The sequence below is a fragment of the Ambystoma mexicanum genome, chromosome 3q (genome assembly GCF_040938575.1).
Source record: "Ambystoma mexicanum isolate Mex_15411 chromosome 3q, UKY_AmexF1_1, whole genome shotgun sequence".
Taxonomy (NCBI): Eukaryota; Metazoa; Chordata; class Amphibia; order Caudata; family Ambystomatidae; genus Ambystoma; species Ambystoma mexicanum.
The window spans coordinates 900,622,289-900,641,450 of NC_090926.1; the positions used below are offsets into that span (position 1 = coordinate 900,622,289).

At 45.0% G+C, this 19,162-nt stretch overlaps 1 protein-coding gene across 2 annotated transcripts in view; it reads right to left on the bottom strand.

Annotated features, from left to right (window-relative positions):
- PRKCA (protein kinase C alpha) overlaps positions 1-19,162 on the bottom strand; it is a 1,912,272-nt gene that overhangs the window by 149,508 nt on the left and 1,743,602 nt on the right. The window lies entirely within an intron of this gene.

A 19,162-nucleotide genomic window follows, 5' to 3' on the forward strand; every position in this document is an offset into this window, starting at 1 on the left:
CATAGCACTGACCGAGGACATAAAGTCCTGGGGAGGGCGGCCTGAGAAACCGAAAGCGGATTTAAAAGGAACGGATGATCCTGTTAAGTGGTGCATGTATGTGGTTCCGCCCTTTAGCTCACACAATGCAGCAGACAATGTATTTGCATGCATTTATTTTTCCACAGAGGCCGCATCTGGACTTTTGTGTACTGTACTGGAAGCCACATGCGGAGCTTAGGGAAATGTAAGCCTGGGCGAAAGTTGTGATCAGTCATGTGGTGTATTTATGGACTAGGATGACCAGCTTGGGAGGGCCTATGTAGATGAGGCCATTACATTTGGAGACAACATAAGTCGTGAGAGCTCCTGTTCCGGACACAGAAAGAGAAGAGAGGTCAGGGGTATTCTCTTCAGTTCCGGCATCCTCACCTGGAGTACCGTCTTCAGTTATGAATGGCTCGCCTCTCACACGGCCTCCGTAGCTAGCATGAGCATAGGTTTCTCCATGGAACCATCCACTGCATCCAGCCAGAACATAGCACAGTCAAGCACCATTCACATTATATTTTCCAATGGTGCCCGTACAGCATAAGATACGGTCAGACCATTTGGTTACATAATTGCCACACTCATTCTTTCCCTGCCACAGGATGCTATCATAGTATGGCTCCAGGTGGGGGAGATTAGTTTGTCATTTCGCCCTTTTGTGTCCTCCAACGTTTAATTCAGCACACAGCCAACTCTTGGCTCTGACACCTCTGTCAGCTGGCTCAGTATCACAGATCTCTCAAGGACTCCTCATAGGGGACAAGCTATGAATGTATGATTTCTAAGCCTCAACAACATCCAGGAATTCTTGAGCACATCTCAAGGCCATCACAAATCCATAACTTTACTTTTAATTAAACCTACAACACATTGTACTCCTTACTGACAAGTTCATTGATTTGTCCGTTATGGACAGCTCCTGATGCTATTCATGACTATTTTGGTCTAAACCTATAATACGGTACATACATCCCTTTTAATGCCACCACTTAATATTTATATTATCGTCCCCTTTCTTTATCACCTTTGTCTTCTGTTCTTTCTCTGACTTTCTGCCGCTGTGCCAATTCCCGTTTACATTAGTCCCCATTTCCTTCTCACCGCAAAGACCACGGTCTGGTTTACACCCTGGGTGGGGTCCCGGTTCAACAACGCGGACAAGGTTACGGTGCTTTAAGACCACTACAGTGGTGATGTGCTCAGTATAAAAGTCATTTAACATAACATAACACTGTGTCCAGGTCAGGTGGTTGTACTGCTGTAGGCACAACTGGAAAATTTCTGGGGACCACACCTGTATTCCTCAATCCTGGTGTGCAGGCAACTTCTAGAATATTTTTTCCATTTCGGTGGCCTCACCTGCTGTATATTGTCAGGTTCTGTAGGTCACATGTGGAGATGTCCAGTTCTAGAGGCCATACCTTCAGCATTGTGTTAGGGTGACTAGATGTCTCAGTTCTGGTGGGACTTACTCAGTATTTGACCTTGTGTCGAGGTGTCCCATGACTTTTTTAACTTTTAAAACTCTGGCCTGGGATTTGAAGGGGTGCGTGGATACCGTCCCGGTTTGTGCCAGGACCCAATTTAAAAATCCTGATATCGGGTCCGGAAAACTCTCTACCCACTTGCTCAATTTTCACCCTCCCCCTTACCTCCATGCCCACTCTCCTCTAATCGGAGCTCTGTGCCTCTAATACAAACCACTACCTTGTTTATGTTTACACAAAAACACGTACAAACAAATAACAGTGAAGAATGAAAATGGTAAAAACCTATAAGCAATTAAGACAGCAAGACCTCAAGATAAAAAGTTAAAAAAGAAACACAAGAATTAAAATCACAAAAAACAACAAAATAGACAAAAAGACAAAAAACTGAAAAGAGGCCAGGAAATGTGCATAAAATCCATTTAAGTAAAATAAAATTTCTTGAGTGATTTCTTAGAAGATAAGGGCTCAGACTCAGGTCTAAAATGTAAGGGCAGATCATTCCAAAGATATGGGGCAATAAAGTTGAAGGAGAGCTTCCCAGCCCTCTGCAACTTTATGGGCGGCAAATTCAGAAAGTTACTTTGATTGGATCTCAACAACCAAGTGCTTTGTTTAGCATGCAACCTCCTTTTAAGATATATAGTATTTTTTCAAAGAAGGCATTCATGAGTGATGTTAAGGACCCTAAACTTTAAGTGCTCTTTTACCAGTAACCAGTGCAAAGATCTCTGCGCAGCACTGACATGTACTCTACAACTCAGTCGGGCCACAATGCTCACAGCACTATTGTGCACAACTTGAAGTTTTTATATATTGCCCTGTGACGTGCCAACCAATAAGCTACCACAACAATCTATTGTGGAGCTGATTATAGTAAGGGCAAGCATGGTGCAGTTTTAATCAGAAATAAATGGCCAGATGTGACAAAGCAAATTAAAATAATATGTGGATGATGAAATCACTGCCATTGACCTGATCCTTCATTGACATGGTGGAATCAAGCTATTCTCCCAAGGATTTAACCTTATAGGGGACAGTGATAGGTGTGAGGGCTCAGAAATGTGAGGTGGAAAACTTTGTGAAGGTTTTTCAAAGATGCCATTTTATTATTAACTCAAAAGGTTGGATAAACACCTCACTATCCCTAGCCTGATGAGGAATTCCCTGCCTAAAATAAACTAAAGGAAACACTCTAACAAAGGTTTCTGTCCCTCACACTTGTACATATACCAACTCGATAAGGTAATATATATCATAAGCATAAATTATCATAAGCAACAACTATAAGAGTTAACTTCGCATCACAATCATAGCTTCTCCTCATAACCTGGTGAATTCCCCTTCCCCAGATTTAAGCAGGATTTTGTTTAGCAGTTCCAAAAGGATAAGGAAATCCTGTCGCACAACAAAAAGTTCCACATTGGTAATCCAAAATTCCAATTTGAATTCAACGTATAGTTCACAAATGCTCAACAAAGGGTTCCTCTTTTGACTTGTGGGAATTCAACCAACAGTTCACAAATGTTCAACAAAAGTGTTTCTCTTTTCACTTGTACCCAAGATCTTGAAACATTTCTCTTCATCAGTGAAGCAAAGTTTGTACTTTATTAGTTTCAACAACAACAAAAATGTCTGCAACTGTAAACTCGAGCATACAAGACTGCTCAGAACCTGCAGTAACTTCAAACACTCCAATTGTCCCAGCAACGTCTGCTTCTGCTGTTGTGTGGAGGTTTCAAAACTGCTCCAACTTCTGCGACTAGTCCTCTCCTTCCTAATGGCCTGAACCTGAGGGGGCCTTTTATGCCTTCTAGTCTCTCTCAGGTGTGGGTCATTATCCTTAATTGGCTGCCACATGCAGTCTTGTGCCTCTGCTGTCCTCTTCTTCATCCCAGTACTTTGGGAATTGTGGGATTTTAAGTCCTTACATCAAAATTGTCCTTTTCAACAGTTTCGATTTTACAATAGGCCTTTAGGAGGATGGGGTCTTCGGGAAAGCTTTTAATAGGGGATTTTCCCATTCTTCCTGACCTACTTCCCCCCTCATGTGATCCTCCCGGAGAACACCTCCCCCAGGTTTAGGATCATAAAGCGTCTGCCATTCCCTGGCCACACGAGAAGGGTCCCAGGCCAGGTTCTCCGGGTGTATTATCTCTGGTTCATCACATAGGACAACCTGCAATAGTACAATTCTTATACTTGGGTGACAACTTGGAGAGTCCTTGTTGTGTACCAGCCAATAGCACAGATTTAGCATTGTTAAGAGCAAGCCCATTGTGTACAATCTATCTTTGAATTAGATCAAAGATAACATTCACTCTTGCCAATTCACTCTACCTTACAACATGACAGGCCACCAATGTAGCAAGAGGTCTAGAGTGCAAATAGAGTTCGTTTGGTGTTTTTGGTGCTTTTTTTATGTGTTGCGGCCTCTGAAGCTGTAGTCCTACTTTGAGGTTGGTGGCCGGTCCCAGGCTTTAGTTTGAAAATCTAGTTACTGTGCATTGTGTCCGGATCTGGATGTCACATCTGGAGTATTATGCCCAGTTTAATAGCAATACTAAGAGTGCTATATACAGTTCTGGAAGCATCTTACATAATGTCATGTCCAGTTCTTTAGGCCACATGTCGGCTATTGTCTTCGGTCTGGAGGTCACAGCTAACATTATTGAACTGCACCATGGAGCTGCATCAGTCAAGAAAAAGAGAGACAAGAAAGAATTGCTTGGGCACCATAAGGCAGGAGTGGCCTTGCAAGATCAAGGCTTGCCTGTCTCCTGAGGCCTATTGTACACATTGGAAGTAGTAAAATCCTCCCTAGGGAAGTCATAAAATCTTCCTCACTTTGGTTTTTCAGTAATGTAATTTGCTGTACAGGGAAAGCGTGGGACACACGGCTTGGGATTGGTGCTCTTGTGCTGTCCGTCTCGGTGTTCACCTTGCAGAGCTGCTCTTAAAGATCCACCAAACGTACTTCTCCCAAGATTCAAGTCCAGAATTTGATGTCTTCAACGTCACCAATTCAAAATGGAATCTGAATCCTTCTAATGAAACATGTATTTTGTAATTCCTGAACTGCAATGAAGACAGTTTCAGTGGTGATTCTTGCCCCTCCCAGTGCAGTGCCCCACTGTCCTCCCTGCACCTGCATGCACATCTGCAGCCAGTGACTTGAAGGCTCTTCGGTTTCCATCCCTATTCACCCCCTTTTTTCATTGCTTCTCAATGCCCCTCTGTGCCCCTTTTTCTCTCCATTCTTGCAGACCCTCTTTCTGATTCCAATGCAAGGCAAACACTGGCGGCTTTGCTCATGAGCATGATGCCTCGTGGGACTGGACCACACTGAACATCCAGAGGAGTGGGAACTTAGCACATTAACTTGCAGTATTCGCTCGAACATAAGTGCTAGAGACCGCACATCTCTCTCACCTTACCTTGGATGGTGGCAGCAATTCCAAGAACCTTGGAAGGTGTAAGACATCACCTCCTTACAACGCTGGCTCCTATACAAGCAAGCACACGAGATCGCTTGAGACGGATCAGGAGATACTTCTGCCTTCCCAGCCGACAGCCCATCAACTCGATTTATAACTGACCTCTAAAAGGAAACAGGCTTCTCAAATTTAGCGACAGTGCGACAGTGATTGATGGATTCAGCTGGGTGGAACTGGAGTTACGCATTTAGCAAATATAAGCCAATACATTCGCAGCCTATCCTCAATAGCTCCAAACTTGAATACCATCTTCTCTACAGGACTTGACACCAATGGATTGGTACCCATGCCTTTTTAATCCACAAACACATCACGTTCACCCTTTTCCCTGCCATGGAATGTGCATATTGAGTTCTTCTGAAAGAATGCCCCACAAGGGTGCGATCTGTGCGTCCTCGAAGGTCCAAGGACTATTATGTTGTTTTTGGAAGCAGCAGCCTTGGCCCAGGAGAGGGTCAGCAGTCTAAGGGTTAATTTCCCCCATGCCATCTGTTTTCGCTTCGGTCCCTCTACAGCGGCGCTGTAAATAGATGTGAATACAGTTGTTCATTTCTGAATTCTAAAAGGCCTGGGAGCGCGGAGTAATTCTGTGCAGCCAGGCCCTTGTGCCTGGAAGGGGCTTCATGGTAAATGAAAGCTTAGGACGCGTGCAGATTGTGGAGCCGGCGCTTCCACGCAGAGCAATTTCCAAAAGAATAACCTAATCTCCTGGCTGCCACCCTCCACAATGCATAAAGCCCTGACCAATGCCGGCCAAGGAACTGCCACTCGGCTAAAGATGCAGATCGAACCGCTCTTTTAGTGGCAGATTTTTGTAGCTCAATTTCCAGTTTAATTTAGCACTCAGTCTTCCTGAGTCAATCGCAAGCTGCTCTATACAACACCTGCTCACGCATTCCGAGAAGACGATTTGCTGCTTGTTATCAATTCTATTTCTTATGGTTTCGCAGACCTCAAGCATTCTGAGGTTTTTACAATTTCAGAGGTGTGACTTAGTGGTAAAGGCAGCAGCCCGCTTACCTCAATCTTTTTTCTGGGCTGTAATAATCAGTAAGTCATCTGTTGAGCAGGTGGGAGTACCAGCGTTACATCCACACCCATCGTCCTCGTCCCAGTGCTTACTCTATGAAGGTGTCTTCTTCCTAACATTCTTCTTTACTTAAAATTCCACAAAATGTAATCTACACCCCTTCTATTACTCTATCCCGCCACCCCCTTCTATCTGCCCTTCTCCCAAAAGGGACAGGCCTGTTGTCCAACTTCCTATTTTGTTTTGCCCTTCTGAACTGCCTGTGAGAGCCTGCTGGGATGTTTCTTTCCATAGTGAGGTACCTCTCCTCCAGGGTGGTGGGGTTGGCAAACAGCTGCTCCTGCCCTTCCTACATGGGCAAGCAGGGGCAGTAGAGGACAGGGAGGGGGCAGGTCTCAAAGGGAGCATGCAGGGCTATCCCAGGTCCTGAGGGAGTGGAGAAGAGGGGCATGATGGGTATAGTGAGATGCCCCTCACCTTCCCACCAGACCTTTGGCTTAGCCCCAGTCTGCTAGGTGAGACCAGCACAGTGAGCTGCTTCCACCAGCGGCATGGGCCTCCGGTGCATGGGGAAACTGGATTTGGTGGAATAACCTATAAGACAAGGTGCGTCTATCCTGCCTTGAGACCAGCCTTTCCCTTTCCCCTGTCATGGAGATGGCTGGACAATGGCGTCTGCCTTTCCACCCACACGGTAGACAGCGGGTGCAAGAGTAGGCCAAATGCAACAAAACCCCTGAAATTCAGCTAAAGCCACCTTAACTCCGCACCTCCGTTGCACAGCATATGACCACAATGATGATATAACAGATGACATCACTGATGGCATCACTGGTGACATCTATGACATACACACAAATCAATGTATTTAACAAATTGTCACAAGTCTCTCCCCTTCTCCTTTCCTGTTTGCTTGCGACCTTCTTTTGTGACTTCCTCCGCACGGTCCGGGATTTGTATAAGCCCATACGTGGGTCTTCGGATTCCAGCGTGCTTCGTTCAGATTGTCCAGGACGGAACCAGGAAGGAACAATGTCTCCGCGCATAGGCACCGAAACCGTGGCTCGAGCGCGGGTGAAAATCCAGGAAAGTTCAGTAAGTTTGAGGGATGAAAGGAAAGGAGGAAACAAGGAACCGGGAATAGAGAGATCAGGAAAATAGTCCCAAGCGAACTCCGGCAGCACAAGTCCAGCTACGGCGAGCAGAAGTGTTGAGACGTGCAGCGCCGCGGGGGCGTGTTTGTTTTGTAGAACGTAGAGCGTGTAGCGCAGAGACTGGCAAGCAGCGTTCCGCATCAAGTGGCCATGTTGGAAGGATTACTGAGTTCAATCCCCTATGTGTCAGGGACCACGAAGTCCAGAAGGGATGCAGACGGCGGTTCATGACAGTATGCCACCTCTGAAGCCCAGCTCCTCCGGGTTTGCCCGGATGTATAAGATGGTATCTTTGAATTAGCCTGGGAGCTTTCATGTTTGACACGGGTTCCCAAGTGTGCTCACTGGGAGGGTATCCTTTCCATTCGACCAAATATTGTAGTTGACCACATCGGTATCTAGAGTCACAGATTCTGGAAACCTCATATTCGAGTTGGTCATTAATAACACTGGGGTAGATCTTGGAGCAGTTCGAGAGGGCTGAACATATGGTTTCAACAGAGAAGTGTGGAAGACTGGATGGATCCTTTTCCATGACTCTGGTAGCCGAAGTCGAAAGGCCACTGGATTGGTGATTTCTTTTATAGAAAAGGGCCCGTAATACCTGGGAGCCAGTTTATTTGGTCGCAGATGTCGACGAAGGAGTTGCGAGGATAAACAGACTTTATCGCCTACTGAGTAAGAAGGCCCAGGTCTTCTTTTAGAGTCGGCATGATGTTTAGCATCTTTTTGGCCCTTTTCTAAGTGTTCCTTTGCTTCTTTGTGTACATTAATAAGGGTTTCAATCCAGGAATCAACCGTAGGACCTGGGATAGGGTGTGAGAGAGTGGAAGGTAAAACTGAAGGATGAAATCCTTGACTACAGAAGAAAGGACTGCTGTTGATAGCTGAATGATCTGAATTGTTGTAAGCGAATTTGGCCACAGGCATTAAGAGTGACCAATCATCCTGGACCTTGGTGGCGAAGAAACGAAGATACTGTTCCAGAGTTCGGTTTACACGTTTAGTGGCTCCATTGATCTGTGGGTGATAACCTGAGGACAAGGCACGTTGGATTCCCAGTATACGACACAATTGTTCCCAGAACTGGGATATGTATTGGGGTCCTCGGTCAGATATGATCTTGGAGGGTAGCCCATGAAGCCGGAATATGTGTTCCAGGAAGATTCCGGCGAGTTCAGATGAGGATGGCAGTTTGTATAAAGGTGTAAAATGAGCCATATGAGTGAACAAATCTTTGGTAACCATGATTGTTGTGTATCCCCTGGAAGATGGTAGTTCAAAGATAAAATCAGTGGCGATGAATTCCCAGGGTCTTGTTGGTATTGCTGGTTGAAGCAGTAGACCTGCCGGTTTCTTATTATCATGTTTGTTCTGATTGCAGAGTGCACATACCTGGATATGGATCCGGACATCCTCTTTCATCCTCAGCCACCAAAATTGTCTTTGTATTTAACAGAGGGTGTTGGTAATGTCACGGTGTCCTGAATGAAAAGCATCATGACATAGGCTTGTGATCTTTTGCCGCAGTCCAGGAGTGGGGATGACCAAGCGATTGTCCTTGAAAAGATATCCGTCCCTTGTCTTGAGTTTCCATCGATTGTTTCTCTTAAACTCCTTCCAGGTTTCAGAGAACTGAGTTTGAATTCGAATATCCTCCAGGAGGGTGATTTCTTGGGCAACAAATATTGTGTGGGGAAACATCTTATGAAAAGTCCGATCTTCAAGGGTTTCGTAATCAGGACGTCTGGATAAGGCATCGGCTATTATGTTGTGTGTTCCAGGGACATGATGGATTTGAAACTGATATTGAGCAAAAAAGAAGGTCCAACAGGCTTGACGACTGTTTCTACATTCTAGGGATTGCAGAACTTGAAGATTCTGATGGTCCGTGCGGACCTGTACCAGTTGTTTGGCTCCCAGGAGAAGATGACGCCAATCAGTGAAGGCTTGGCGGATGGCTAGCAGTTCCTTTTCCAGGACGGAATAATGAGTTTCAAAGGGAGTCAAGGTGCAAGAAAGATAGGCGATGGGGTGTTCTAACCTATCATCAAGTTCCTGTTTTAGGACTGCCCCGATGGCGTAGTTGGAGGCATCGGTTTCCACAAGAAAAGGGCGATCAATGTCGGGTTCAGCTAGGATGGGAGCTTGTGTAAACTCCGACTTCAACCGTTGCAAAGCCGTATCTTGGGCTGAGGTCCACTGAAAGGGGGTATCCTTCTTTAGTAATGTAACAATAGGATGTGCAATCTCCGAAAAGGCTAGTATTAATTTCCGATAGAAGTTAGCAAGCCCCAGGAAGGATTGAATTTGTTTTACAGTAGTTGGAACGGGCCAGGATAGAATGGAATCTACCTTTGAGGGGTCCATTCCAATCCCCTTAGGGCTAAGAACGAATCCGAGATAGTGAACAGTTGATACATGGAGACGTTGTAAAACTGCCTTTACGTGTTCTTCATTTTGCAGATGGTCCTTGGAGTATATCAGTATGTCGTCCAGATATACAATGACGAAGAGGAACAGCATGCCAGAAAACACCCGGTCCATAAAACGTTGGAAGACCGCTGGGGCATTAGCAAGTCCAAAGGGCATTACCAGGTATTCAAAATGGCCAAAGGGTGTTCTAAAGGCTGTTTTCCATTCGTCACCTTCTTTTTTACGGATTAGATGGTAGGCCCCCCTGAGATCCAACTTTGTGAATACTACTGCACCTCTTACTGCTTCCAGGATATCCGAGATGAGAAGCAATGGGTAGCGGTCCTTGAGAGTACACTGGTTAAGGCCACAGTAATCTAGACATGGTCTAAGCTCCTTGGTATCTTTCTTGGGAACGAAAAATAAAGCGTCCGCTGGGGACTTGGATGGTCGTATGGTGCCATTTCCCAAGTTAGTATCCAGGTATTCCCAGAGGGCCATATTTTCAGGTTCTGATAAAATAAACATTCTCCCGAAAGGGATCACTGCTGAAGGTTCAGTACCGATGGCACAATCCTCAGGTCTGTGAGGAGGAAGAGCTTGAACTATGGCTGTCGAAAATACATCTGTGTAAGCCTGATAGGCCCTGGGAATTCGATGATGTTAGAGACAGTGACTGGATTTTGCTGGATTTCTTGCAGGTTTTCAGAGGACTTTGGTAAGGAATCTAGGAATAAGCAGTGGGACATACAGTGCTCAGAACCAAGAAACAAGGAGCCTGCTGGCCAATTGATGTAGGGGTTATGCTTCTGTAACCGGGGCATGCCCAGGACCATTGGATAGTGGGCGGATCTTATGTCAAATTTGATCCTCTCTTGATGGTGATTTATAGAGAGTAGGATCTCTTTAGTTTGAAGGGTTATGGGTCCTGAAGTTAGGGGTCTTCCATTAATTGCCTCTACAGGTTGCATCGTCTCTCGAGTTTCATGTGGAATGTTGTGAGTAGTGACCCAATCATGATCTATGAATATACCCGTGGCTCTGCAATCCACTAATGCCAGAATGGGGTAAGATTCTTTCTTGGGAGGTGATAGAAAGGCCTGAAGAATCACAAGCTTATTTGGTCCAGGAGAGTCCAAGGAAGGGATTGACTTGGAGCAGACATCATTCTCCCGAAACTGTGCCCCATCTAGGAACGGGAGCTAGCGTTTCACAAACGCCGTGGAGGAGCAATAGGGCACTCTCTGACAAGATGTTTATTGGAGGCGCGTACATGCAGAGACCAGTGTGAATACGGCGCATCCTTTCTTGTGGGGTAATGGGTCCACGGAATTCCCCCAGTTGCATGGGTTCTGGATCTAAGGTCGGAGAAACTGCGGGTTCTTGGCTAGAATGGTGGTCTATGAGAGCCTTTTGGAAGGATGATTTTGACTTCTCTTTCTCTGCCTTTCTTTCCTGGATTCGAAAATCAATTTGCAAGGAAGGGTCCAAGAGGGCCTGGAAGGAATTAGGGCGAGCTACCCTGGCTAGCTTGTCCTTTATTTCTTCATTCAAGCCTCTGCGAAAGAGAGTGAAGCTAGCCTCTTGGGACCAATCAGCTTCCTTCATAAGTTGTTTGAAACGGGTGACATAGGTAAGCATATCCTGGGATCCTTGTCGAAAATCAAATAGACGTTCGTGAGCGCTGTAAACCTGCTCAGGACGATCAAACATGGCCTTTAGGGCTTCCACAAATCCATTGTAATCATCCAGGAGGACGTCGCCCAAATTGACTAGGGGAGTTGCCCAGGTTAACACGTTGCCAGTGAGGTGTGATATCATAAACCCCACCTTTGCTCTAGGGGTGGAAAAGTAGTAGGGCTTGAAGGTGAAATGCACCAAGCATGAATCAAGGAAGGCACAAAGGGTCTTTGGAGAGCCATCATATTTGTCCACCACTCCTCCCAATAACACACTTTTCTTGGTAGCAGAATCATGGGACAATACCAACTGCTTTAAGGCAGCATTCTCAGCTTTAAGGTTTTGAACTTCTGTGGTGAGTTCCTGCATGCCTCGCATGAGGTCTTGAACCGCGGCTTCCATCCCTGTATACGTATCGATTTTTAGGCATCTCAATCTGTCACAAGTCTCTCCCTTTCTCACCTGTCTTTCCTGTTTGCTTGCGACCTTCTTTTGTGACTTCCTCCGCACAGTCCGGGATTTGTATAAGCCCGCGCGTGGATCTTCGATTTCCAGCGTGCTTCGTTCAGATTGTCCAGGACGGAACCAGGAAGGAACAATGTCCGCGCGCGGAGGCACGGAATCGGTGGCTCGAGCGCGGGTGAAAATCCAGGAAAGTTCGGTAAGTTTGAGGGATGAAAGGAAAGGAGGAATCAAGGAACCGGGAATAGAGATATCAGGAAAATAGCCCAGAGCGAATTCCGGCAGCACATGTCCAGCTACGGCGAGCAGTAGTGTTGAGACGCGCAGAGCCGCGGGGGCGTGTCTGTTTTGTAGAACGTAGAGCGTGTAGCGCAGAGACTGACAAGCAGCGTTCCGCATCAAGCAGCCATGTTGGAAGGATTACTGAGTTCAATCCCCTATGTGGCAGGGACCACGAAGTCCAGAAGCGATGCAGACAGCGGTTCATGACACAATTGGATACCGTTTAAAGATTACTTTTACTTTGTACAGCATGTGTTTTATTTACATTTTAACATGTTAATCACTTTACAACACAGAAATAAATATGCATCTATGCACATGCTTTCAAGCAAATGTTGAATTGTAAAACTTCATTTCTTTTCTATACATTTATACATTTAGAGTAATAATCAATTTTTTTCAGTACCCATGTACGAACATTCTTAAAATATATCCTAATGCTTAGTTGTTCCTTGTTTTAAAGCATTTACTTATTTATTTATAGCATGCTGAAAGCCTGTGGGCATCTGGCCGCGACAGTTAGTGAGATGAACATAACGTATGGGACAATCAAGCTCCTAGTGGGCCCAGGAAAGACGGCAATCTATTATTTCAACAGGAAAGCCAGAGTGTTTTCTTCCAGTCCAATGGCCAGTCGGAGGGCATTCGACAGCTTTGCAGCACCAACTGGGAGTGATCTGCCTAGTCCATTCGATTGTCTAAACCTGGACAATTGATCTGCCCCAGGCTGTAGGAACGCAGAGATCTGTTTGTGCCGTCCCAAAAGGACAGCGATGTACAAGGGTACATGTATTGAAGTCGCCACGATCCCTCATTGACAGCACATTTAGATCTCTACTATGAGTTAAGATGTGCTCTCTTCTAGATTTTTTCTTAATAATGCACTGTTCTGGATAGTCTGGCATTTTGTCAGGCAGAAACTGTTGGCACCTATTACCAGAGCATTACCATAGTCCAACCTCGAGAGAATGATTGCTCGAGCGATAGTGGTGCAGTTCTTTTCATTAACAAAAGGTTGAATATACCTTAGAAGACGGAGACAGTAGTGACAATTCTTGCTGATTTGATTAACATAAGCTTCTACACTCAAGGAAGATTCAAGCATGATGCTGGATAGCTCAGTTCTTGATAGTGATGCTTTTATAATCAGGGCTCAACTTAGCTCGACCATGCCAATAGCCAAGATGAAAAGTTATGTTTTGCTGCCATTAAGGCCCTTCCAATTCCTGGTCATCCAGGACTAAATGAAATTGTAGGCGCCAAGAAGGTTGAAGCAATCACGTGCGTAATCGCTGCTAATCTCTAAGACCAACTGAGTATCGTCAGTGTAATTCGTAAAGAATTTGCCTGAATCCTCAAGAAGCAAGCTGAGTGGTCTTACGTAAAGATTAAACAGTACTGTGGACAAACTTGATAGGTGCCAGGGGAGAAAAAACATCACCCCAGTGGATCTTGCATACCCCCTTGGAGATAAACAAATGTATCCATTGTACGGCCTCCCCTTGAGCAGTTTCCCAGATGTTCAACTGAATGGAGGAGGCGATCATGGTTGAGCAAATCAAAAGCTGCAAATAAATCAAGTAAAACCAGCACTCCAGCTTTTCCACCATCCATGATGTTCAACATATGAGTCTATAGGTCGATAAGTGCCATCTTGGTGCTGTGTGCTGGCCTGACGCCCAATGGTTGTTTATGGAGAATGCTATTTGATTCCACACAACTTTGGAGTTGCGACGTGGCACGCTTATAAATAATTTTTAATAGCAAATTACAGTTGGTGATCAGTCTGAGTTTACGTGGATCTTTAGGATCTAATCCTGATGTTTTAAGCAGAGGAGTTACCATAACTGCCTTGATTGACTCAGTGACAACCATGTCCCGAAAGGTTAACCATTTGTGTAAGAAATGGAGCAAAGATTACTTGGTGTTCCAGCACTATTCTGGGAGGAGGATGTTTTCAGAGCAGGATGTGGGACGCATGGTTGACAATTTAATCCTCATGTCAGATGTAGTGATCGGTACAAAAGTAAATTTGGCATAGTCTTGCAAAATGTTTTGACCAGACCAGGGTTCCAGAATCGGAAAGGAACAGGGCCACTGTTTCTCTGATTTTGTTCCTAGCCTTCATTATTTTGGCTTCAAAGGCAACCTGAACTTCTGAACAGTCTGCCGATGTGGGATGGACTGCTATAGACAAGGCCTTGGGCTTTTCTAATGCTCTTAGGATCTCAAAGAGTTTTCCAGTACAATTTGAGGCCTTGTTGATTTGGTCAATGAAAAAGTTTTTCTTTGATTCTACGATATTAAATGTATACAGCTTTTCCACGGCTTTCCAGGCGTTCCTATTTTCTGCCGATGGACACTTTAACCACTGTTCTTCCTGTTTCCTTTTTTCCTTCTTGAGAGCTATAAGTTGGGGTGAAAACCAATTTGACCCTGACCACCTTCGGCGGGAACGGAGCTATCCTATCCAGCATGTCCCGGAAAGTAGTAGAAAAGGAAGTCACCAGGGCTTAAACTGAGTCTGTGTCGACTGTGCGAGCCATGAGAGATGGCTGGCCGGCTGAGATGTCTGATGGGAGTTCCTTATTAAAATTCCGACTAATTACTTTTTGATGGTTAATTGGGAATTTCGGAAGGGGGCCCGGTGGCATGCCTGGATATGGAAGTCGATGCAGTAGTTATCGGACCAGATACATGAAGTAGTGCCATCAATAAAGGTCTCACGATTTCGGGACACTACCCAGTCAAGCACATTAATATTTGCGGTAGTGGGCTCATCATTATGGACCTGGTAGTTGATATTATTAAGTGCTCTTTCCAACTCTCGGCTTCTTTATCAGTGGGATTTCCCCATCAACGATTCAAATCTCCAAAGAAGAGGGTGGTGCAATTTGGCCCACTAAATTTGCTGAGCAGGTGAGCTATCATCATTAAAGCCCATCATCACCGAGGGAGGACGATAGATCAAGATAAAGTTAACGCAGCTCTGACTGGTCGGGGTCATTTTCTTATGAATAATTGCGCACTCATGGCAGGAGCATAGAGATTGAAAGAAACTATACTTGTTCTTATCAATGAAGGCTATCCCCTCTACGCCCATGGCTGTGCTCCTGATTTTCTAAACAAATTGGAGTACCACACTGCTTCTGGGACAGCCAAGTTAATCATAGGACCACTGGATTCTAAGATCCAGGTCTCAGTAAGGCACATTTTGTCAATGTCTCTGTCCAGAATAATGCTTTGGATGTTGCGAGCGTGATGTAAAGGAGGGTCCTTTTAATTTCCTCAGTATCCCCCACCCCAAGGTGAGAGGTGATTTACTTTACACTCCCTTCTGATATATAAAACTGAAGGAGGCACATGGTCGCCACTATTATTGCCCTGATTTTGAAGGGCAGGGTCAACCTGAACCGGAGAGGGTGGGCAAGGATGAACACAGTGTTTCTGTGAGGAAAAGGGGGGTGGGGGCTGGCCATGTTGCTGCCGGAGCATGGAGGCTCCATTTGCGGTCCAGGAGACTACATTTACCATGATTACTTGGGTGTTGGTTCGTGCACACATGGGACTTGCTATAAAGCCCCTCCCCGGCCCATGCTGCTTGCTGGTGACTTTAGCATCTGCAGGCACGGGGGCTGGAGGAGAGCGGGGTGTGGAATTGAGAGGAGGTTGGACTTGGAGTGGCTGTGCGGAATGGGAGGCAGGAGGAGGAGGCACCGGTAAACTCCCTCATGGCGTTAGGGTCAGCGTTGCTCAGACCGCGGCTTCATCCCGCATCACGCATGTTCTACAGATCCTGGGGAGGAGGCAGTTGCCCCTGCCCCCCCAGGCCTCAGTTATGGGCTCCCTTGTTTCTGTTACTGGCATCTGAGGAACGAGGGGTGGAAAATGGGTGGAGTTGGAGCTCTGTGCGGTCAACGCTGTTGTTAAGGAACATTTCTCCTGGCATACAAAGTGTTCCTAAGGCTACCCAGTAAAAGCATATGAACGCTCTTGGTGGAGTGTGCTCAAGGACATGGGGCATGAGGCACGCAATGTTTTGTTTGTTTGCTGCAGCTTGCTTTGGCACACATTTGCATAACAGTCAGGCAAGACACTGAATCGTCAGAGGGTTATTGAACATTGCAATATTTCCCGGCGTACTCAACTACTCTGTCATGTGTTCAACAAGCACCCACATGCTAAAAGGTTATGCTCATGTGTCTTGTACCTGTGTTCATGTTATTGCTTGTCCAGGTGTTCCTGTTTCTATGTGCTTTTGTTAGTTGCTTAACAGCTATGCTATGAGTTACTGAATGTTTGCTTTTCCATGAGAGCATAGTCCTAATCAAGAAGGAGTGTGCTCAGTTTAGTGGGAGTGTGTATCTAGGAACTAGGAGGTCAGGGAAGGCTACTAGTTTTCTCATGATAAATGTTGTATGTGCCTTTCCTTACTCCCCCTACCCATTGATTTATGCAACACCCCTTTCCTCAACCCGGTTACCCTAACACCCCCTTCCCTATTCATAACTTCTCCCTAACCCTCTTCCCCACATTGGCTGCCTCGAGGTAACCTGTTAATTAGAATCAGGAACCCGTGCCAACCAAGGTGGGCGGGGCAACTACATTTGGCTTGGGTGGTCAGGAAGGAGTTGTGATATACTCTAGCGGTGTGACAGTTTTCGAAGTTTGCTCCATCACTCCCTGAGTTTGAACACTGAGGGGACGAAACTCTGGGAGAGGCGAGGCTGGGGCAGATGATATGTCTAGATCAGTGAACGCAGTGAGTAAAGATTGTTCCGAAAAACTCTGTTTAGGCATCAGCTGTAGGGGAGCAGAGGGGTTTACCATTGGGCCAGGGGAACTTCTGGGGCTATTGGACAAAGTTGCAAGAACATCAAGGTTCGCTTCTACATATTTATTAACTATAGACAGGCGGCAAGTGCGTTGTGCCGCTAGCAATAGGTTGACTTTCTCAGGGAGGCCCATGATTTCCGGGTCCTTGTTGCCCCGCTAATGCGGGAAACAAATTCCATATTCAGCTCCTTGCAAATGAAAGAGACAGTGAATCTCTCAAACTTAAAGGCAGGAACCTGGTGATATTATTTTGATACCTCTACAGATGATGAAAAGCACGGCATCAAGAGCGTCAAGATTCGTCGAGGACCGGCGAAGACCAGCTTGTCCCAGATGCGCCGGTACTGGAGCGCATGGTCACCAGACCAGACTTCTCTGATCTAAGGGCCGATCGGAGAAGTAGTCTTCCCGCCCGGGAAAGCGTATTAGGTATACTTTCAACAACAATGGTATATGGAAAAAAGCTCCCAATGTTCCACAAGGTTGCATTCCACATCTTACAGACACAAGACCGTTTTAGATGTGTTTGCTGAGTAAATGCAGTTTGAGCAAAAGGCTAAATTAGCGATCTACTGGCAAGTTGAATCTAGCTATTTCTGCCATGCCTGCAGTCAGATCTAACAATCAGCAAGATACAATGCTGTTTCTGCCCAGTTTATATTTTCAATACAATATAGTTTCAGTCTTTGTTCCTCCAACTTATGAATGCAGAGTAGATGAGCACAGCAGTATAGTTTCAAATGCAGTGAATTTTCAATTTAACAAAGCAGACAGCCACATTTATTCCAATAGCAGAATGGTTTGAAATGCTGCAAGTTTTCAATTTAGCATTTTAGTAAAACACACTTCAACATTTATTCCAAGTAGCAGAATGGTTCGAGATGCGGCAAGTTTTCAATTTAACAAAGCACACAGCCACATTTATTCCAATAGTACAATGGTTTGAGAAGCGGCTAGTTTTCAATTTAGCAAATCACACACACAATTCTTCCAATAAAGAGAGGCCAGTCCTGCACTCCCCGTACTATCACAATGAATACCTAAAATTTAGAAAATGATACAATTCAGTATGTACATATGTTTATTTTAAAACATCATACATAATTAGGTTTCAACATGTGTCACTTTCTATTTATTTCTCCTTTTTTTTGTAAATGTTTTTACAGATTATATTATAGTTAACATGTCTTAGATATTGTTTGAACAAACAGGAACATTCTAAGCAGTGTACTATTAATGATTCAGATATCATCTTTTACCAACGTACTACAAAGGAAAGCTTCACAAGCAGTGATATGATGCATGTGTAGCTGTTTACTGTTTTAAACAATGTACTCATTGTTATGAACTATTCTAAAATGCAAATATCACATTTATAGAAACGTAAGGGTGATCTGAATATGGGTAAATACAAAGAGTGATCTTATGTCTGATGCCACTAGTTAAATAATCATTGAGGTCATTTATGATGCTTTTAGCGATGTCACCAGTGATGTCATCATTGATACCACCAGTGATGTCATAGATGATGTCATCGGTGATGGCATCTGTGATGTCATTATTGTGGTCATAGGTCAAGTTATGGTGGCTTTAGCTGAATTTCAGGGGTTTTGTTGCGTTAAGTTCTCGACCTAACAGCCCTGCAACTAAAGTTATTTCCTTGAATTTTGTTATTCCATAGACTAAGACCATCCCCACTGTATATTTTAGAACACTACCAGACCATGGCCAGTAGGCACAGCCAAAGTTGCAGCTCTCTGTCACAACCTCTGATGTTAGGTGGTATGGTGTTGATTCCTGAAAAGCAGATATTTCTCTTCCATCTGGTGTTGGGTTTGCCAGTGTTGAGCGAGGGGATACTTGGTGTCCTGTGAGCCCAATAGAATGAAGTGTTCACTGATCCTTGTACATAGCTCCCTGATTTTGCTGCCTATTTATTTCAAAATTATGTATTTATTGATAATTTTGAGTGTCTAGCACGATTGTGGCTGGTCTCAACCCCAACAAAGTATAAAAGGTGCTCACCTTTTAAACCCAGCAATCTGTCGTGAAATATTCCCTGGAAAACAAAATCGGAATATAAAACAAGTGCTTGTGGTCTTGTGGGCAGGTATCTGCACTGGGAACATGACAACCTGAGTAAAATACTGGTAGCCAATTAATTCAGCATGCTTCCCAACCTAAAAAACCACATCAGTCCTTCAATTGTGCCCCGAAAAGCAGCCTCAATCCGGGGAGAATAACTGCACCAGTGTCAGGATTGCAAAGTCTCTTGCCACATCGTGGGAA